Source organism: Protopterus annectens, chromosome 10.part0 (genome assembly GCF_019279795.1).
Source record: "Protopterus annectens isolate FY-2018-M chromosome 10.part0, PAN1.0, whole genome shotgun sequence".
In the NCBI taxonomy this organism is placed as follows: Eukaryota; Metazoa; Chordata; order Ceratodontiformes; family Protopteridae; genus Protopterus; species Protopterus annectens.
Genome location: NC_056744.1, coordinates 1,360,919,160 through 1,360,941,816, shown reverse-complemented (window position 1 = coordinate 1,360,941,816; position 22,657 = coordinate 1,360,919,160). Strand labels below are relative to the sequence as shown.

The following is a 22,657-nucleotide window of genomic DNA, read 5'->3' as shown; positions in this document are numbered from 1 at the left end:
ATCTGGACCTAATGCAGTACTCCAGTTAACAAATATGTGTTATTTAGTAGATAATACAAAAAAAATGTTTATGCACTGCTGTCACATTTAAAATGTGAATTGATTACAGTGAGGATTGAACTAGAAATGGCTGCTCGCAAAGCATACGCTCTAACCACTACACTACTACAATACTGCTTATGTTGGATGTCTCTTGCATTTAACTTCTTGTGCTTTTAAGCTGGACTAAGTGTAGCTAAGCAACAGGCACACCCGCACAGCTACACTTAAACTTTATCACATTTATAAAAAAAAAAAGTTTTGTTGTGTTATTTTTATCTGTACCCTTCAGAATATCCCTGCTAATGCTAAGCCTGTTATTTTATCAGCTTTCTGCTTCATGGTGGGCATACCTCTCAACCTCTTGGAGCAAAACCTCTGGACAAACCCTAAAATGATGGGGGGACAAATAGGGGCAGATTTTACATATTGCTCTTACAAACTTTTAGACAGTTAATGATAGATCTTGCATTAGCATGGATTTCTGAAGGATGTGGAGTGTTTTAATCTCAAATGTTTGTCATTATTTAATGACTTCAATCCTCAGCTATTTTCCAGAAAGGTACAGATTTCAGAAGGAACACACCAAAATATGAGACAAAACTCTGGACATTCTGCAAAAATCTGTACAGTTGAGAGGTATCCTGACATGTTGGAGGTGTTATGAGCATTCTCATTCATTTTCATTGCAGAAAGGCAATTCTGGAGTGCAGGGGCATGTGTATTGTGTGAGTTCTGCTCTCAGACACATCCCCTGCACTCGCACATAGCTCTGTGTAAGTTTAACAGCACAGGCAGCGCGCCTTAATGAATATGCAAGGCGCACTGCTGTGCTGTACAGGAGCAGTCCCTGCCATGCAGGAATAACTTATTCCTGCACGGCTGCTTGCTGAATCCCTGGGATAGTCTCTCACATTTATTTTTATATGGCATATTTCTTTTTATTGGAAAAGTATCTATTACCAGTTTCCACAAAAAAAAACTTATCTTTATAGCTTTAATTTTTTCATCTGATAGATTTTCTCATGGTTTTACATAGTAATGTTTTATCATTACATTCTTATGCCATACTTTTCTAGATCATTAATTTTTCTTTCTACAAAAATACCTTTTTCTTGGTAAAATTTTATTTCTTCATGTATACACTCGTTTTCTCTTTTTTACCATACCCCAAAATGTATTATATTAGATTTATACAGTTTTACTACTAATCTCTCATCTTTTTCATTTATCTGCTTTAGCGCTTTGTACAAATTTAATAAAGCAGCATATACCACTGAGTTAATTAGCCCTAAACCTCCTTCCTCTTTATTTATGTACAGAACTCCTCTTTTTACTGGTTTAATTTAGAACCCCATATAAATGGAAAAAATATCTTCGATAATTAATTTTCAAATGCAGTTGGCAATAAATATACACTTGCTAACTATGTTGTTTTTCCCATCAATATTGAATTTATCAACTAAGTCTTTTTCTCTGAATAATTCACATGTTCTCCCATTGAATTCTACTTACATCTTTATTCCCAAATGTTATACCTAACACAGAAATTTCATTCATTATAAAATATATACCCCCTAGCTTTACTACAATACCTAAACCTTTACTTTTCTCTTTATTTAAAGCCATCCCTATCACCAGTACACATTCATTTGTGCAAATTATTACTTCTTTTATCCTGATGCCCTGGCCAAACCTTCCCCTAGTAGTATAAATAAAACCTAAGGTCTCTCCTGAAAAGACTCTACTAGCTTAGTGGGACTAACCTGGTCAACAAAGGATAAATTAAAAAAAATATGTGGAATCATGGCAAAAACTCATTGTCCTCAATTTCATCTTGCAAAGATATTCCATACCCAGCTACAAATCATGACAAGTGGTACAGATCATGTCTACTCCTTCCCCACATTCTTGTCACTTCTTTAACATGTAGAAATTGATTTTTATCACCATCTCCACACTGCTTTCATTCAGCATACACAGTTCGCTCTACATCAGTAGTAATTTCTTTCTTCGAAATAACATTATGAATCTCATCTTCCACTTTACATCTCTATTATCAATGTCCAACACTCACATATGTGAAATTCACATTGCATGACCTAATTTTACTTAACAATAGTAATTTAATTATCCAACAACATACAGAGTGACACAAGGAGACTACCAATTTCACTGAAGCACTATGAGAGTTCTGACCTCAGTGTGAATTTTTTATGGTTTGCTGGCATTGTGTGTCCATATATCCATATATAGCCATATATAGCTAATCCCCCTGTTATCACTTCAGGAAGATAGCCTGAATTAAACACCTTGTTTCATCACAAACTCTTAAAATGTGTACATTTCCTGGTCTAATCTGACTTTTACTATTGCAATACTTCTGAACTGGTATTGCCTGACAACATACTGGATTAACAGACTCCAGCTTCTGCAGAGCTCTTATGAAACTAAAACATCATGCTGTAGTCATATTATAACCATGAACAGGCTTCTTATTAGAGTATGGATATCACTTCAGGATTTTGTTATAGTATTTCCATCCCTATGTAGTCTAGGCCCTTCATGTCTGACAGACTTGTTAGTGCCCTAACAAACAGATTACTGTGCTGAGCTTCCTTGTGGCTATGGCTAGTTCCCCTGATGCAACAACAATATTCTGGACTCAGATCCTGCTGTTTTTGTGCCCTAAACCAATCGCATACTATGCAAGCATAACTTGTAGGCTGCTGCACTCTTGAGGACTTTAGGAGCTTAAGAATCCAATATTTATGAAGACTTATAGATTTTTTTGTGAATACTGCATCTAAATGTTATTATTCTTCTTTTTACTGCCTAATATTGACTGGTTATTTGTTCTCATTTTTATGTCGCATGACAGTGTTATGTTTCTATTCTATAAAATATCTATTTTTATGTTCCTCAATAAATAATTAACTTATGTGATTGTTCTTGAGGTTTATAGAAATAGAGACACTTGTAATACCAGCATCTTTTGTTAGTATAATTAAACAAATCATGGTTGTTTAGAATAGACAACAGAAGACAAATGTTAAGGTTTGAAAATGCAGAATATGGATATGCTGAGAATCTTCACATGTGTTAATTGAAAGAAATACTAAAAATAAAAGTGTCAGAATGGATTTTCCCTACCAGAATTATTGCAGACATTATTTCCAAAGAAGCTAGGCCAGAAAATATAGTTGGGCTCTGTGAGAATTATTTCTGAGAAAGTTAGGCCACAAATAATTTGTGTTCTGTAAATCATTATACCACAACTGGATGCTGAAAGTATGGATAAGGAGAAACAGCTCTGCTTTGTTATAGATAAAGAAATATTATGGAGCATTACTTGCCTAGGAGACACAGTTAAAAAACATGGTCAATGTGCCATTGCATTTTGTCCTTGCTTTTTTAACATGTTCTGTAATGAATGCAGCAACTGTTTGTCATGACAACCTGTAATTTTCTTTACACAATCTGCTCATAGTTATGAAAACATTCCAAAATGTAACTGTCTGAGCCAACACTAGATGATTGCTTTATTTTTCCTGTCAGTTTACAATGTGTAAATTATGATTCTGAAAAATATTCCAAAGTGTGTCACCTAAACTCATCAGTGTTTTGTTTCATGTACTTACTTAACTTAATCTTTGTAGTCTGCCATGTTAGATTCATAATCTGTGTAATTTCAGTACATTTTAATACTATGTTGGAAAATAAAGCTTCTTGCCACAAAATTATTTTGTGTCTCAGTAGGTTAATACAGACAGGACAGAACTATAAGTTTAACAACTTGTACCACATTTGGGTAATTTAGTATAGATTATACTAAGTCAATGATTGCCAATGCAATGCTTCCACACATGACCTTTTATGCATACAGAACCTGAGCACTTCATTCAGGCTGTTGAAGTCATTACAAGTTTGTAGCTTTTGTAACAGCAACCATTTTTCTTTTAGTTTTATTTTACACTTCACCAAAGTGTTAGAGACTAGACATGGTGTATTGTCAGGTGGCAGTCAGAACTTTAATTATAATGTTAGTCAAGGATGACTTGACAATGAGGAAGGGTACAGGTGCCATCTTAAAATATTAATTACTTATTAATCATAGACATAGTCTGTATACTACTTGGGGATAGAAACATCAAATATATCTAATCTTGCTATACAGTTATTTTATGCCATATGTGTCCTAATCATGTAATTATTGTAAAAGAAGTAATGAGAAAAAAAGTAAAAATGTGCATCAAAATCAGTATAATTTTTGAAAATTTACACTAAATTGCATTTATCAATGGCAGTTAATAAATGCATTTTTATTCTGAAATAATACTTTAATATAATAAATTAAGTTTATACTGGTCTTTGCCATACAGTGACTACAGTTGGTTTACTTTAATATTTTGAACTGAAATTCATCAACTGCCAACTTGATGACCTCAGTTTAATGAAACTGGCACTCACTGAAAAGTTCAGTGTTAAACTCCTGAGCTATGAACAACTGGATGCCACTATCACTACCACAAATACTTTTTTACAGGGGACAAGCCCCCTGCCTCAATCCCCATTTGAGGGCTTCACACCTTACAGCCCTTTAGCTTAACTATACCATCTCCAAGGATACAAAGCCTCACAGAAGGTACATTTGAATATTCCCTAAACAATCCCTCTTCCTCTAGGTTTTATGACAGCATATTTAGTATAATTGAGTTATGAGGCTGTGGAGGGTAATGTTCTCCACATAGGAGTGAAAAGCATGCTCCTTTATGTTTCTTTAAATATTGGAAGTTTATTTTAAGTGTGTGTGTGTTTTTTTGTGTCTCTTTCGCTGTTATGTAGAGTGTGTATAGTGTGAGTATTTTTGTTTTTAAGTTACTTTCGTAATTTTTTGCGATTTTTAGAATATTCGAGACCTTATAAGCTCTCCTGACTGTGTCTTTCGTACAGTTCACCGCCGATGCGGGTTGAGTGTGTGTGCCAGTAGTCTGGGTTGAAGGTGCAGGGGTTGGTTGTTCCATTTTGTGAGGGGGCAACCCCCTCACTCTTGGGGAGTCCTACGCCGGACTGGTCTTGAGCCTCCCTCTGGCTGACCACCCGACTCAGTGTTTCCCCTGTGGGGTTATGCAGTTGACTCGCTGGGCAGAGGAGAGAGAGGGGCTTTGGCCCGCCTTAGGACCCGAGGGACGTTCACCACAAGGAGGAGGGCCGATCACGGCTCGGCGGGCCGACACCTCGCTCCCTTCCGCCCTCCGTTCCGGCTCCGGCTCCGTTACTCACTTCACGGCTCTTGGGAGCTCCCCTGTGCCCGGGTCACCGGGTCCTGAGAGACCCGGAGAGCCTGACCTGGGCGCTTGCCATTTGAGCAGGCACCCAGGAATGTCGAGGTAGCTTCCTTCGGATCTTACCCTGCAGCCTTTTGATGCTGATCTGGACCGGGCCCCAGATGCAGATGGGGAGGCCCAGATGCAGATGGTCATGGCTGCTCTCATCTGGACCGCTAACACCCTGCTCCTTCCTATTGCTCTTCTCCTCATGAACGCCGCTGGTTCGGAGCAGCTGAGCGAAAGTAGCTGAGGAGGTGGGAAGGTCGGAGTCATAGTACGGACCCGATCGATCTTAATCCGCCCCGAGAAAGGCCAAACCCGTCTCGGCTTGCGATCCGAGATCATCCGGGGATCAGCCTCGGCGCCTGCGGGTGTCGGAGCTGCTGATTGTCCCGGCGATCCGAGAATCGAGTGCCGCCCGAATCACTCTTCCTGATGGCCTGGAGTTTCATTGATGATGTGGCTGATAGTCGGCTCGGCTTCGCCTTGATGTAGTGGAGAGGGATCCTGCTGAGGGTCTCCATCCCCGGCTCGAATCACGGCCTGGGCTCCCTGCCGGCCCCTGGGACGCCCCCGTTCCACCATCCCAGACAGCAGCTACTGAGTGCTCTCCCTCCGCCCCTCTGACAGCCCCCAGAGCTTGGCCCGCTGGGCCCCTGACAGCCCCCCAGAGGAGGCCACTCTCGCACACGTCTCTCACAGGCACATTGGGACTTTGAGTCTCTACAGCCCCACGGTCTCCCCAGGAAGGAAGAGGAGGCCCATCATGGAAATGCTCATTATAGTTCTGGAGACCCAATGGAAATGTTCTCACAGACTTGGGGGGCTTTGCAGCTGAGTGGAGGCACATCGAGTCCGCTCTTGGGGAGGCACTGCGAACCCCTGGTCTCATTCTTCTCCATCTGGTGAGGCTCCGGACACCGTGGTCCAGTTCCCAAAAGGCGGATACGGGCCTTAGTCACCCCGTGGGAGACACCCAGACCCTAAGGATATAGGATCCTCAGTAGGCCATCCCATCGCGCGGCCACAGTAAGGGGCCTCAGGAGGAGTCCCCCTGGCGGGCCCCACAAAGAGGAACTAGCTCAGGACGCTCCAGGGGGAGCTGGATGCAGTGGCGACCTTCGGCAAGAGGCGCCATGAGCAACTGGCTCAGTTCGCCACCTTCCTGTAAGGGCGCCTGGAACTATTTGGGTCCCCCTGAAGCGGATGCAGGAGGAGGGAGTTCTGCACTCCTGTGCCTGGCGAGTCCGGTTCGAGGACTTCACTTCTCTGCACTCTCTTCGTATGAGCGGAGGCTCGTCAGTTACTCTTACTCCCAGGGACTACTCTCAGGCGTCAGGCCTGGCTCTGCCAGAGCTGCGTGGTGACTGGTACTTAGATCAGGCCTGGCTCCGGCTCACTCTTTTGCTCTGTTTGGCGAGCCGTTCGCGTGCCTTTTGGATGCGGGGAAGGGCCGGGGAAGGTCTGTCGCTAGACGCTGGACCTATTTAGAAGGACGGGAAGACGCTGGGTTCTGGGTCAACCGCTTTCTGCACCCCAGTCGCCCTATGCTCCAGCACAAAAGGTCAGAAGAAGATGTGTCAGTCCTTCCGGGACAGTCCCTAGCAGCAGAGGACCCCCAACCTAGGAACCAGGAGGACAGGAGACGCCGCCCTAGGAGGCAGAGGGGCTCCCGGGCCTTGTGACCTGTCCAGGGAACCTTCTCTGGAGGCAGTCGAGGCGTTCCGGAGCAGGGGTTGCCCGACTGCCTACTCTGGAGGACACGCTGGGTTCTGGGCACCTATGCATGGATAGCCCATTCATCGTTCACCTGGGTTCTCCGAGATCCCCTCAGGTCCGTCCGATCTCAGGGAGGGAGAAATTGGCGTCCTCCCAGACGTCCCACTCAGCCAACCATCCAGCCCGTTCCCCACCAGAGATCTATCGGGGTTCTCTTCAGATTTTTTGAGTGCCGGAGATGGGTCACCAAAGTCCCCTCATAGATTCTTGGGCTGCCAAAAAGAGAAAAAGACTAAACCAGCTCTAGAATCTCTTGAATCTGGATCTCCCTTCCCCTTCTGGCAATGGTCACTCTTGTCTGGGGATCTCCTTGATCTCAGGGCAGCACATCCTGACTCGATAGATCTCAAGGACCTCCACGCACCACATCATCTTGATGCTGGGGCGCCTCCCGAGGAGGTTTCTCCGCCTGGGAGCCAGTCACTACCACTTCCAGGGGTAGCACTTGTAAACTAGCAGTGGAGGCAGCCCGCACAGGCTATAATTAGCACTGGTTTCCCTGGGCCTGAGGCTCAGGCTTCAACAAGGCCTCTACCTCTCGAGGCAGCGACCGCCCCCTCGGCATCATCTAGGCTCTTGGGGCGAGACTCCTTCTTCCATCTTGCAACCTTCTGGGCATCAGAGAATACAAAGAAGTCCAAATCGGCGCGCCTCACTCTCTTAGATTTCATTTCCGGACAGAGTTTCTAAGGAGTTTACGCCTCCTTCCTCACTGCTTCAGAGTTCTAAATCTGCAGCTCCGGAGCGGGAGGGTCTCCAGGGTCCATTCTGCGCCAGCGGAGTTTGCCCTCTTGCTCCTAGGGTCCACACATCGCTATAGCAGTCTCCTCTTTGCCAGGCGGTTGCATGACCATGCATCCCACCATCATCATCAGCCAAGGCTTGCCTCTCTGCATGCCCTCGTGGCTAGCGATCCCCGGATCTCCCACAAGGTGCTGTGGTGCCTTCTTTTTCCCCATCTCCACAACCACTCGCCCATTTTGTGCTGGTGGGGGGCGCCACGGGTGACCACGGACGGGCCCGCCTCGGGAGGGCACGGTGCATGGACAGTCCAAGGCACGGAGAAGAGCAGAGACCTTACTGCATATCAATGTACTTTTTCTTTTCTTCCTTTTAGTTGAACTATTCGGAGGACTTTTCTGTTCATTGTGGTTATATCTATAGCACAACAGCAGGGTTGTCTGTCTTATCATCGCTAAGGGGAGAGGAATCACTCCTCTGGTCGAGAGGCCATGAGAGTCATAAAATATCTCATAACCAATCACTTCTCATCCGGGTCCATTATCTGGTCGGGTCCAACATCCTAGCGGACGCTCAGTTTGACCATCTCAACCCCCAGCGAGTGGTCAATGGTGTCACATAGTTGAACGATATTCGCACGGCCCCTTCACCCTTCATTTGAGTTTTCTCTCAAACACTTTCACACCAAGTGCACTCCTTTTTTTTCATACTCTACCTCTCATGGCATGCTTCCCAAGAGTGCTTTGCATGCCACTTCTCCTGCCCCTATCACCATGCACCCTTGCTCTGAGTTTGCTCAAGTTCTCTCTTGGGTGTGGGTTCTCATTGCATTCATTCTTTCTCCTTCTGGCCTGGCCTCCCTTCTGGTGGTCCTCTTCCTAGGGTCTCACTGGATCTGGAATCCTCCTCATCCGATCCTGTCCCGGATCTGATATCCACCTCCTCTGCATTCCTCCTCCACTAGATCTGGACCTTGGCTGCTCAGTTCCACTCTTGCTCACTCCTCCTCTTATTCCTGCACTGAAAGGAGCTATTCTTCACCTTTGCAGGCGGCTCATAACTAGAATACTTTAAAGGTTTGGCAGCAAGCAAATGGAAACTTTCAGGTGGCACGGAGCTGCAAGGCCTGAACTCTCACGGTTCCTTCTCCTGTAGTGCTTGACTTCTTCCCTCTCTCTCTTTATAGCAGTTGCCAGTCTATTAAGTTCCTTTCAACTGGCTCTCTATTCTACCACCACATACCACCACAATGGCCTAATATCATTACCAAATTGTGTAAGACCATTTAAAGGTATTCTAACTTCCTTGTAGGCCTATAAGTCGGGCACAGTTCTCCCAGTTGACCTCTTTTCTTGTCCCAGGCCCCTTGGACCGCCTCCTCCTCCGGCTTCGAGCCTGCGACTCACAGTCTCAAATTCTTGTCCCACAAGACAGCCTTTTTTTTTATTACATCAGCCAAGAGAGTTTCTCGCTGGTAAGCTTTATCAGCCAAACTCCTTGGTATACTTGGTATCCTCATCCGTAAACCTCTCCCCTACCCGTCCTTCCTTCCTAAGAGAAAGGTATCGCTTCTGAAGCAAACCAATCAATCCATTAACTCCCTGTTTTCTTCTTCCAAATAAAAAAACAAAGGTGAATATAAGCTACTCACACTAGCAGTTCACAGGCAACAACAGGACATTTGCTGACAGGACAGCTGACCATAATGTTTATTTTCCTTTGCAATCTTTGCAAAATTCAATTCAATGGGCAACAATCTCTTAAAGTTCTGATCCTCTGATTTCACAGTTATTTTATTATTGGCTTCAGAGGCGCCAGGAAGGTCATGCTGCCCATTCAACCGGTCCTTCAACCCCGGCAGCCCTCAAGGCTATGATAAGGCCAGGATGATATTTGATGATATCGCGTGGGCTTCATCTCATACATTTTATTTCCCACTATAAGTTGGATTTGGATCTGGGGTAGAGCATCCTTTGGCTTTGGCGGGTGTGTGGAATATCCTTCCATGATGGCCGCCCAAGATTCCGGTAGTAGCTGGGGACTCCCAGGTGATGAAACAAAAATGAATATCCCTACTCAGATTTAGAGTTATGTACTCACAACGTAATTCCCATCTAGGTGCATTCATTTCATTGTCTTATCCCGCCTCCCATCCCTTTCTGGCCTTTTTTTTGCATATTTTTTTTTTACCCTTTTTTTATTGCTTGCTTTGCAAACCTGACCTGAGGTCAGTGAGGATGAGTAGGCAGGGGAGGGAGAGGGGAGAGCTGCTTGGATCCATAACGGAAAAACTATGTCCGCTCGACGGATCCGATATCGATCCCACCCATTGAGTTGCACACAAATATACACCTACTCAGATGGAACGTTATGGTGAGTACATAACTTCTAATTATTGCCTCAGGTGTCATTCAAGACAGGCAAAGTTTACTTATTTAACTCTGACTTTCCAGTAAGTCATGCACTAGTACACGTTGAGGAACTAATTGTGTTGATTTGATACTCAATGAATTCAGTTACAAAATATTCAGACAAACACCAAACAGCATCCTCACCTTCAAGGAGACCCAGTAGCTTAACAAAATGCACTGATAGATGTACTACAGCAGAAGAATGAAGATAGTGTAACTATAGTTCAGCTGTTAATAACTAATGACCAACATAAAAAACAATAATTAAAAAAGAATGTCAGCATAAAAAATCCAAAATTTACAACAAGTGCTGCAACATACAAGGTTAAAGCCCTAATTATAGCCCATACACCCAGGTTCCATTAGGGTCACTGGGTTGTTTGAGGCACTGGTAGGGAAGAATAGGTGTGATTATCCTGGGGATATGCATATGAACTGTTTATACAGTTGAGCCCTACCAGAGGCTATAGACATTCAGGGGAAGTGTTGTCCTAAGAGGGAATGGCAGGAGAAATTGTCTGAACCACCTTGGAGGCAGGATAACATGCATGCCTACCCCATGGACATAACGGGCATGTGCACTGAAGGGGGAAAAAGTGTTTGGACAAAAACAATCCTTGGCAGCAATATGACACTGCACCAAGAGCCTCAATCTCCTCAGTGGCCCTAGGCATGAGTCTGAGTAAGTCCAGGCTAGAAGGAGGAGTGCAATAAGAGCCCCAGTGTCCTCAACGGCCCCAAGCATGGAACATGAGTGACAGTCAATGGACAGTATCGAGGAGGAAAAAATAATCCACTTATGCTGTGCTGAAGAGGTCATAAGAAGGTTGAAATGTGCATGTCCACATTTAGTGGCATTTGGCTTTGTTGGCCTGAATCTGTCCATAAAGAATTAAAAAGGAAAAGGGAAAAAGTCATGAACATTCAGAAGATATAGCTGAAACACTTGATGTCCTTAAGTTGCACAAAAAAAAAAATCATAATTTTCAACGAAGTAAAAAGAAAATGGAAAAAAAGTAAAAGGCAGTATTCTTATACCCCACAGTAGATTCTTTCTAACTCCTACTTCAACATTCTTGCTTTATCTTTAACTTAAAAGATGATGAGTGATGTACGAGTGAAAATGTATGAGTTAGGAACTCACCATTCTGAGCTCAGGAATATCAGGGGTTATGGTGGGATTACTGGTAGGATACAAAGTAAGAGTGCTACATTATTAAGGAATGGGGAAACTGCACTTCAAACTGTAAAATTTTCATCGGGAGTTATTCCACTGTTTTCCATTTCAGAACACATCACCATGGTATGACTCTATCAGCCGTATTGTCTGAGATTAATGCTTCTAGATGGTTTACTATTAAAATCTCGCCCCTCCCAAGGTCAAGTATACTGTACATATCGCCACAACCTTTACTAGAAAGTCAGTATGCCAAATGCCAACATGCATGAACATAGCGCTGAATGCCAAAAACTCCCTACTGTTCCAGACCCAGGAACAAGTGCTTACACGATTTCAGAAGGGGGGCAAATTTGGACAGTCATAAATGCCGATATTTGACATTCCAACTGTCAACATGTGGGATTTGGACATCTAGACTCAACCTTCGGAGTGGCAAGAATTTGTTGTGAATCCTTCTAGACATGATATTTTAGGACTCTGTATTTAGGTTCATAGGTTCACAGGTAAGTACTAGGCTATCTGCCCGAGGGTATCTATAAGCCTAGCCAGAATGTGTTGGCTTTTGCCGTCCCCTTAGATTAGTTTCCTGTGCCTCAGTCCAGCAGAGCCATTAGTTCCCTGTGCCTCTGTTCAGCAGAGCCACTGCAGTGATCCCCAGGGTAAATTTTCTGTTTCCCATCCACTCGTCAAGGTTTCTCTTGAAGAGTGCTAGTGAGGGGCTCTGCCTAATGTAGATTGGAATCCTGTTCCAAACCATGAGGAGTCTCTGGGACAGAAAGCTATCCCTCCAGCACATCCTATTTATCGTTGTGGTGAGGTTTAGATCCCTAGAGTGTGTGGCTCTTGGGGATTTTTTTTTTTTAGGTGGAGCATGTCCATCAATTCTGGGTTGGACATGGCCTTGTATGTCAGGCAGAGATCACCTCTGAGTAAGTGATATGCAACCGAGTACAGCTGGAGTTTCTACAGTCAGGCTGCATAGGGCATATGTTTGAGGCCAGTAATCCTCTTGGTGAGGTACTTCTGTGGTCTTTCCAGCTGTTGCAGGTGTCTTGTAAGGTACATCCCATAGTTGTACCCTATGATGGGTCTGATGAGTGATGAATAGAGGGGCACAATAACCTCTTTTGTTCTAGATGCAAACCCTTTTGTGATTAGGTGGGCCACATAGAAGGATTTTCTAGCCACCTTGGCAATATGATTATCAAAGAAGAGATTACTATCTACTTGGGTCCCCAGATCCCTTATTACATTTTCTGTATTTAGGGGACTACCACATATGTGGTAGTTCGCGGGTACTTTGCTTTTTCCAAAGGGGATGACTATGCACTTTTTGGCATTTAGCTTGAGGCCATGATTTTGACACCAGGTATCCATCTCAGTGAGACCCTTTTGGAGGATGTCTGTATCAGCTGGAGAGTCAATTATGGCCCCCAGTTTGCAGTCGTCTGTGAACTTGGTCAGCCATAGTCCTCCTGTGCTTGCCTGTACCTCTGAGAAGTATATACCGAACAGGAGGGCTCCCAGGACTGAGCCCTGGGGGACGCCACTTGTAACTGGTTTAGAGTCGGACCTAGAGCCTGCAACTCTCACCGTGTGGGTTCTGTCCTTAAGCCAATTGGCAACCCATCTCGTTACATAGGGCTTTATGTTCAGGCTGGTGAGCTTGTCTATAATACCAGAATGGGGAATGGTGTCAAAAGCCTTTGCGAGGTCTAGGTAGGCTGTGTGGACCTCCTTTCCCTCATCTAAAGCCTTGGTAACTGTCTCAAAGAAGTCCACCAGGTTTAGGAGGCATGATCTGCCCTTAACAAAGACAAACTGGATAGGGTCCAATGTTTGAAGGTTCCCAATGTTTCTGTTAATGAATTCCATGATGATGCGCTCCACAGCCTTGCAGACCAGGCTAATCAGGCTTATAGGGTGATAGTTCCCAGGGTCCATTGTGACTCCACCTTTGTGGAATGGGATAACTGTTGCTGTGCACCATTCTATGGGTACATAGCCTGTAGAGAGGCTGAGTTTGAACAGTGTGTTTAGGTGAAGGGTTAGTTCATTTTGGAGCTCGTGTAAGACACAGCCTGGGACACCGTCTGATCCCATCGAAGCTGTATTTTTGGCTTTGGATAGGGCTGTTTTAACCTGTGAGTCAGTGATTGCTGGGGCACTACATTCTTCTGGTATGGTTATGGGCCCTTTAGGGGGTGAGATGGGAGTGAAGTTTGCACTAAACCTGTCTGTCAGAATGTTGGCAATATCAGTCGGTTCAGTGTATTTTGTGCCATTCTGCACTAACTCAGAGCAGATCTGAGAGTTTACACTTAGGTTCTTGACATAGCTAAAAAACACTTTGTGGTTACCTTTGGAGTCCTTGGCAATTTGTCTTTCGAAGCTAGCCTTGGATGGTTTTATGAGGGATCATGGTTTCTTGCTGATACTGATCAGGGATGTCTTTCCTTCTTGGGATTTTACTCTTTTCTGCACTAGTTTCCTCCTTCTGTTGTACAGCTTGTTTATGGCAGGGGTCCACCAGACTGGTTTCCTTTTCTTGGAGGAGTGAGTCTTGGTTTTACTTGGGATAACATGATCCATACATTCTTGCAGGTGCTCATAGAGTGCCTTTGTAAGGGATTCAGCAGCTTGGACAGCATTTTCCTTTAGCATGGGGGCTGTGAACCTTTCCACCTCAGTCTTAAGTAACGTGAAGTTTGCTTTTGAAAAGTTTTTCATGGTGATTTCCTTGATTGGGGGTTGGGGCGGAATGTGGATATTCAGAGTTATTAGTCTATTGTCTAATCTAACCAGCGAGGGTTTGACCTCCAGTTTAGAACACCGGTCGCCCATGTTGGTGATAACCAGGTCCAATATGTTGTCACCTCTGGTGGGGGTGTTGACCAGTTGATCCAGGGCATTCAAATTTATAAATTCTAGGAAGCGTTGGGCAAGGGAGTTAGTACTTGAGTAGTTCTCCCAGTTAATGTTTGGGTAATTGAAATCACCCAATATTAGGGCATTTGGTAGGACCTTCATATTTTCCAGTGTCTCCAGAAAAATGGAATGAGAGTCCTGGGTCATGGTGGGTGATCTATAGCAAGCTACAATTTGAATTGCAGTTTTGCCCATTGTTAGTTGCACATGGATGATCTCTGAGGCATTGTGCTTTGCCACTAACCCAGAGGTGTGGGTATCCTTGATGAATATGGATACACCCCCATGGTTTTGTGTTTCGGTCCGGGTTCTATGGCCGAAAAGTATGGTATGAGTTATAGCCTGGTAGTGCTGGGATGCTCTCTGGAGCCTTAAACCAGATTTCTGTTACTGCACAGATATCAATGTTCTCCATACTGAGGAGTGCCTCGAGTGCATGCATTTTGAGGTTTAGACTTCTGGTGTTGAGTAGCATTATCTTCAGTTTTTGGTTACTTGTGCTATTTACCGTGGTGGGTTTGTCTTTTGAGCCTTGCGTAAAAAAGGCACTATGGGGGCGGCAAAAGCCTTGGCTAGTATTCAAAAGCCTAAGGGTGGCAGGTGCAAGCCATCTATTGTGAAACAACGTGGCTTATCGAGCATGTCATCCCAGGTGGACAGATACTGGCTCCCCTTTGAATGACACCAGAAACTTAGCCAGTTGTTGAAATTGATCATTTTTTTATACTGTGGCATCATTCTTGGTGAGGGCAGGATGCTACTCAGGGACGGGGTCATACCGGCCTGGGCTACGTGATCAGAGAGCTCTTCCATGTCTCTTTTCATGTAATCCAGGAAGCTACGTCTCAGGTCATTCACACCAACATGAACAATGACAGAGTCGTATTTGTACTTGTTCTAGAGTGACCTGAGTGCTTGTGTTATGTGGTGGATCCTGGCGCCCGACAGGCAGCTAACTGTAACCTTCTCCTTGTCCAGCCTAGTTAGTGGGACATCAGTGTGCCTGACTATAGAGTCACCTATTACTATTGTGTTGGGTATGTTATTTTGCCTTAAGGGCTGTGATTGCATGGCACACTGATTATGTGAAGTATGTGTTTCATGGTTTGTGATGGGGTGTGGAGGTTGCATGGGTGTCTGCTTTGGAGATCTCTGTTGCTTTTGCAGATCTTTATTTAGAGCCTCAGAGTATGTTTTCATGTATTTATGTGTATTTTTTGCCGGTGTTGGTTTAGTAGGTCTATGTGAGTCTGGTGGTGTGTTGCAAGTATTTTCCTTCTCCTCTTGACTGTCAGTTCCAGTCTTGGGTTGAGAGAGCTTTGCCTCCAGTTTGGCTGTATAATTGCATCTCTCGTATATATTAGTGTTTGGTGGTAGGAGGAGAGGGTTGCCTGTGTACATGAGGCAGTTGTAACATTGCCTCAAAATGCCCAGATCCCCAGTTGGACTGGAGAGCACACCTGAAACTGCCCTTTGGGCATGCCTGAATAGGTAAAGTGAGCTGTTTTACTGATTAGCTGGTAGAGATGAATAGAGAGCCTTGTCCTTCTGGACAGTATAGGAGGTCTAGTGTTAGGGTTAATTGGTGCTTGCTATGAGTTTTGAGCAAGTGCTGGGCTGTGAAATTAATGGTTTGAGTGCTTAAGTTGAAGGTTTGTCTAGTTCTAAGGGAAAAACTAAAGAGCAGACTGCATGGACCCAGGAATATTTTAACCCTAGCTAGCCGGCACTGTCTGGCGCGCAAAACCGTGTAAATGCATTTTTTATAGCAGGGAAATGAAAGAGATAGAAATTAGCCCAAAATGGCCAATAAAGTACTAACTTCTCAGCTACAGCAAACAAGGCGCACAAATTTCAGAAAGAAACAGATCAAATAAGCAGGCACAATAAGCCTTTAACCAGAAATTCCCAGCTCAGAAGGGCAGAATCTAGCCTCTCCTCCCACAAGAGTGCCGACTATAAACCTTCTTAATGTAAAATATCTATCTGGAAGCCCAAGTGCTTAAACCAGAACTAATTTTCCAAAACCAAAACAAAATTTCCAAATGCTTCCACCACTGTAGAGTTTTAATCAAGTGATCACATTAAATTGATGAATGAAGCCCTCAATGTCTCATTATTTTTGTATAATAAGTGAGGCAGTTGGAAGAAGAGCTGTGAAAATGCAATGTCAAAAAAGTTGGGGCCATAACATATATACCCTGCATGAGTATTATTATTATTGTTGTTATTTGTGTAATCCCTTTGCACTTTGGCCTGCTAGTCTGAGCTACCACTTTCTGAATATCAGACTTCTAAGTTTAGCTCTTTGTACTGACCAATCCCAAATAAGGGAATGCTATCTTAGGTTCATAGGTTCATAGGTTTATACTAGGCTATCTGCCCTAAGGCATTTATAAGCCTAGCCCAAATTTTTGTGGCTTACGCCACCCCTTATATGACAAAATACTGTGCCCATTAGTTTGTTGTGCCTCTGTCCAGCAGTGACACAGAGATGATTCCCGGGGTAAACCTACGATCTCCCATCCACAGGTCTAGATTTCTCTTGAACAGAGTCAGCGAGGTGCTCTGCCTCACATGGACCGGAATTTTATTCCACAGCATAGGGAATCTCTGAGTGATAAATCTATCCCTCCAGCACGTCCTATTTATATCCGTGCTAAGGTTTAAGTCGCTTGCTCTAGTGGTTTTGGTGGATTTGGATTTTTTGAGGTGGAGCATGTCCATTAATTCGGGTTGGACATGGCCTTGTATGTCAGGCACATGTCACCTCTGAGCAGATGGTATGCGACTGAATAGAGCTGGAGTTTCTTCAATCTGGCAGCATATGACAGATTTTGGAGTCCCTTTATCCTTTTGGTGAGGAACTTTTGGGGTCTCTCCAATTGCTGCAGATGTCGGGTGAGATACATCCCGAATGGGGCATTGTACTCGATCATTGGTCTGATAAGTGAAGAGTACAGGGGAACAATGACCTCACTAGATCTGGATGTGAATCCCTTCATGATCAGGTGGGCAATGTAGAAGGTCTTTCTAACCACTTTAGTAACGTGAGTGTCAAAAGAAAGGCCACTGTCAACCTGGGTCCCCAGGTCCCTGATAACCTCTTCTGTGCTTAGTGGATTGCCACCTATATGGTAGCTTGGGGTTACCTTGTTTTTCCCGAAGGGTATGACTATACATTTTTTGGCGTTTAACTTCAGGCCATGGCTCTGGCACCAGCTATCTGTTTCTAAATAAATTTCACAAAACAACATTTATTTCAAGTAAACTCCAGTAGTGTGCCTGTTTTTTTTTTTTTTTTTTAATTCTTTTCTTTTGTTTCTTTTGTATAATGAGATGAAGTTTGCTTTGGTTACTATCACAATATTTGCATCACTTACTTTACAATCAATTGGCAATAAGACACAAAAGAGAAATGTCATGTTCGATAACTGCTCATTATAAACAAATCTATTTATGTAGGTGATCCAAAAATACAATGGAGAGACCAATGGGATGGAAGTTCAAGTGCTAACTGCTGGAGAAGACGATGGTTTAAGAAATTGTTTTGCACAGGTAGAACAAAGTGGTTCTATTATTCATACAATTTCATTAGGATCTAATGCAGCCAAGGAACTTGCGCAACTGTCAGACATGACAGGTATGTAATTTGTACATTAATGTTCAGTCTTGAACAGGCACATTCCTAAGTACATTTGGGTTTGTTCTGCTGCACTGTATAAATTATAAGCTTAAAAAAAAAAAATATATATATATATATATATATATATATATATGTAATAAAGTATATGCATGTCTGTTGCAAGAATAGTATGTAAAAAGTTCAAATACACATGCAACCATGTGTAGTTACAAATATATGGAGTATAGATTGTTGTTTATCAAATATTTTATATAATAGATTTATGGAATGTGTTTTATGACAAATACGCTATTCCACTATTTTATTATTTCTTCTTCTAACAGCAAATATTTAATTCCCTCTTTAAATCAGTCCACTTGACACAAAATCAGATTCCCTAATCCTATAGTATATTTCATGTAATGAATACGCTACACTTTCAGTTTTTCGTTATTTATAAATATTTTTTTTCATTTAAATTACTTTTTCCCATCTCTGTCAATAGGCTATAATAATTCTGCAAGACGGCTACTAAGTAGGGTTTTACAAAATTTATGTACACTTTTATGAATTTATATCTCTTGAGTGGTCCTTTTTTCTGTTTGTCCCTCACAGCCTGGTAACCATCAGCCATCTCTCATCCACTGAGGCCCATTTATTCCTTCCTCCTTTCTCTAGGGCTGACAACATACCATAGGAGACCATCATGCAGGCAACCATCAGGTTTCTTTTCTGGTACTGGCCTAATTGTGCACCTTAAGCAGGTAATGTGCAGACTGCCTGTTGCAAGGGCCCTGCAAGGGGACAGCTGTTTCTGCATTCTGAAAGGAGATAAGCACACATCTCAAAGCTGTAAGCCGCACCTTGATGTTCTTCGTGTTTCACTGTTGCAGTCATTACATTTGGGTTATCCTGCTGGCAGGTTGCCCTCAGTCGGCCTGAATTCCAAAGTCTTGGGTCCTGCGTCAGTTGCTGTCGCCTCTTCCCTGATGTCAGGTCATCAGGGGTATAAAAGATGCAGCCGACACCATTTTCTTCAATCTGTCTTGCCGTGCAGTGCCCGAAGCAGATGCAGTTCGCAAGTGCTGGTCGGCCGACTCCTGAGATTTTCGTGTTCGAGTTTCAGATCCGAAATCTTCATTAAAAGCTAAGTACCCCATTGGGGAAACTTTTTTCTTGCTCCAGACCAATGTCAGAAAAAGTTAATCATTGTATTTCTTGTGGGAAGCAAATACCTCATAAGGACTTTCATTCTTACCGTATTCCTTGCCTAGGCCCTGACCACTACGTTTCTAGTTGTCGGTTTTGGGATAGATTTAACCAACACACTATTAAGCATCGGTATGATCTTGCGTTAAGCTATTTTGGGTGAAGATTTAATTTTGCAATGTCATCAGATAGCCATCCGACTACCAGAGTTCACAAAAAATGCAAAGAAAAAGAAAAAGACAGGCAACCGAGGTCCAAAACCAACGACAAAGCTTCTCCTAAGCAAGTCGCCGGTTCGCCGGTTCTCAGTGAGGTGTTTTTGCAGCTCCTGATGCCCGCTAGTTTAGAGTCACAGGCCGCTACCGACTCCCACGTGGAGTCGGCCAGGCCGCTGGAGATTCAAGGTATTGGGGCCTTGGAGATTATTCCCTCAGATGGGTCCGGAGCCGCTGAGCAGGCATCGGCTTCTGAAGATGTACTCAGACCTAAACAATTATATATTAAACCAACTTCAAAGGCAAAGACTAAAATACCTTTAAAGGCAAAGAAACAAGTTCACCAGCCACATGGACAGGCCTCCATGCCCAAAAAACAGATGTTCAAAATGGCCGAAGACTTAATTACCTTGATCAGGGGTTCCCATCCCCCTCCTGATAAGAGGCCTAGGCAAGAGACAGACTATGAATCTTCAGATCAGTTTTCCATTTCTTCTGATTTCTCTTCTGATCAGTAATATTCTCTTCCCCCGATTCTGATACTGAAGAATCAATTCCTTCAGCTTCTCCTCCTGAGGACTACTCTTCTGGGGAAACCTTGCATACCATGAGGGAGCACTTCCACTGGGAGAGCCAAGATTTTTCAGAATCTAAGAAGAGGCTCAGAGACTTTCTTTTACTACCTCAACACAGGCCCCTAGCTATTCCACCTGTGTTAGACATTGTAGATGATGTGTTCTCAGAGTCCAGTCTGACCCCTGACTCCTTACCTCCAGCTCCTGTTAAGCCGGACAGATACTACAGGGTCCCTGACTCTCATAAATTCCTTTTTCAAAAACCCTGTGGCAGACCCAGAAACTATTTCTCAGGGTCCCAAAGGGGTCAAGGCTTCCACTGCAAAAAACCCTACCCCCTCTGACAGGGATTCTAGGGCACTGGATAGATGGGGAAAAAAGATTTACACATCTGCTACCTTAGCTATAAGGGCCTTAAATTGCCAGTTTCATATGCTCAAATATCAGAAATATATCATGACATTGCTTAAACAGAAAATGTTGGTAAATTCTGAATGTGCAGAAAACAAAGAAATGCAGGATTTATTGCATGAAGCTGAACAAGTTGGAAAGCATACTTTGCAATGTGGTTTTTATTCTCTGGAGGCCTCCTGCAGGGCCGCTGTTACGGGTTCTGTCATTAGGAGGCATGCTTGGTTAAAGGAACAAAATCTGCCTGATCATGTTAAAGCAAAATTATTAGATGCTCCATTACAACATGATACCTTGTTTGGTGTTAAGGCAGAAGAGGTGTTAAAGAAAATGGAGGACAAAGCTAAATCTATGCAAACGGTCAAGGATTTCTTACAGGTACAGCCACCTAGATTTAGCAGACACTGGCCTGCAAAAAATTGGTCCTTTCCAGTCTCAGACAGACCTCAAAGGGGCAGATCCAGATGCCCTAGAGGCAGATCACAGCCGCAAGGTTCCTACAGGTCTAAGCAATGGGGTGCCTCTACCTCCAAAGGTGGAGAAGACAAATCACAACCATACAGGAAACAGTCCCAATGACTTACCCCTGCCTGCACCAAGCACTTATCTTCTGGCAGCACCCTTAGGGGGGAAAGCTAGCACTTTTTTCTCAAAATTGGCACATTATAACCCAGGACAAATGGGTTCTAGACATAGTGTCACAAGGCTACATGTTTCACTTCCATACCCTGCCAAGGTCAAACAGTTGGCCAGACCTGCCAAAAAATCAATGGGCAGAGGCTCAAAAACAAGTCACAGCTCTCATGGACATGAGGGCTATTCAACAAGTGCCACAGCAAGAGCAGGGACAAGGATTTTACTCAAGACTTTGAAAGGACAAAGCATGGAGACCAATACTGGACCTATCTATTCTAAACACTTTCCTGGATATACCAAAATTCAAGATGTTGACCTTGCAGCAGCTTCTACCCATTCTGGGCAGCAAGGCTTGGCTCATGACTTTAGACCTAAAAGAGACATACCTGCATGTCCCAATCAGACAATCATGCAGAAGATACCTCAGATTCAAGGCTGGCTCAAAGCATTACCAATTCTCTGCACTGCCCTTTGGCTTATCTACTGCTCCCAGGGTCTTCACAAAGTGCCTGGCACCAGTAATTGCTTACTGCAGACAAAGAGGAATACAAATATATCCTTACTTGGACGACTGCCTCATACAAGCAGAGAACAAGGACATTCTACTACAGCGTCTGACATTTGTGAAAAGACTTTTAACATGCCTAGGGTACACAGTCAACAAAAAGAAATCAAAACTAGTACCCTCTCAAGAGATAATATTCCGGGGTGCAAGCTTAAATACAACTGCCCAGATGGCTTATCTCACTCCAGATAAACAAAGACAACTGACTACCTATTTCAAGGAAATGGCAACAAAGGCCCAGTTATCTGCAAGAAATATTCTGCAGGCTTTGGGCTTCATGGCATCCTGCATCTTACTAATTCCATATGCAAGACTGCATATGAGGAAAATTCAGTGGTACCTAAAATGTATCTGGACACAACATTGCCACAGCCTGGAAACAATGATTACTCTCATTCACTGCCTGCAACAGGAGTTTCAATGGTGGGCAAAGGCTTGTCACCAAAACAAGGGACAGCCGTTCTCACTACCCCCAGCCAGGCAGAGCCTAACGACGGATGCATCAGATTATGCCTGGGGGGCACACATGGCAGGAAGAGGCATTCAGGGCACCTGGTCCATAAATCAAAAGCATCTACATATCAATCAAAAAGAGATGCTAGCTGTTCAAAATGCCCTGACAGCCTTCAAGGACCTACTTCATCCGGGACAACTACTGATAAAGACAGACAACACCATGGTCATGTGGTACATAAACAAGCAGGGGGGCACTCATTCTTACCCCCTTTGCAGTCTAGCCATGGCTTTATGGGACACAGCATTGACTTACCATGTTCATCTACAGGCACAATTCCTGCCAGGAAAGGAAAATACTCTGCCAGACGAACTAAGCAGAAACCTCATGTATTCCCACGAGTGGCATCTGGATCCACAAGTCTTCAGCATGATAACAAAGAAATGGGAACGCCCAGACATAGATCTATTTGCCTCCCCTCACAACAATCAACTAAAAAGATTCTGCACAAGGACTTATCACAGACAAGCTTGGAAAGTGGATGTCTTATCTTTCAACT

General features: G+C 43.7%; 1 pseudogene; it reads left to right on the top strand.

The window, feature by feature from the left end:
* The window catches only part of LOC122814278, a 519,638-nt pseudogene that overhangs the window by 263,507 nt on the left and 233,474 nt on the right, over positions 1-22,657 (top strand).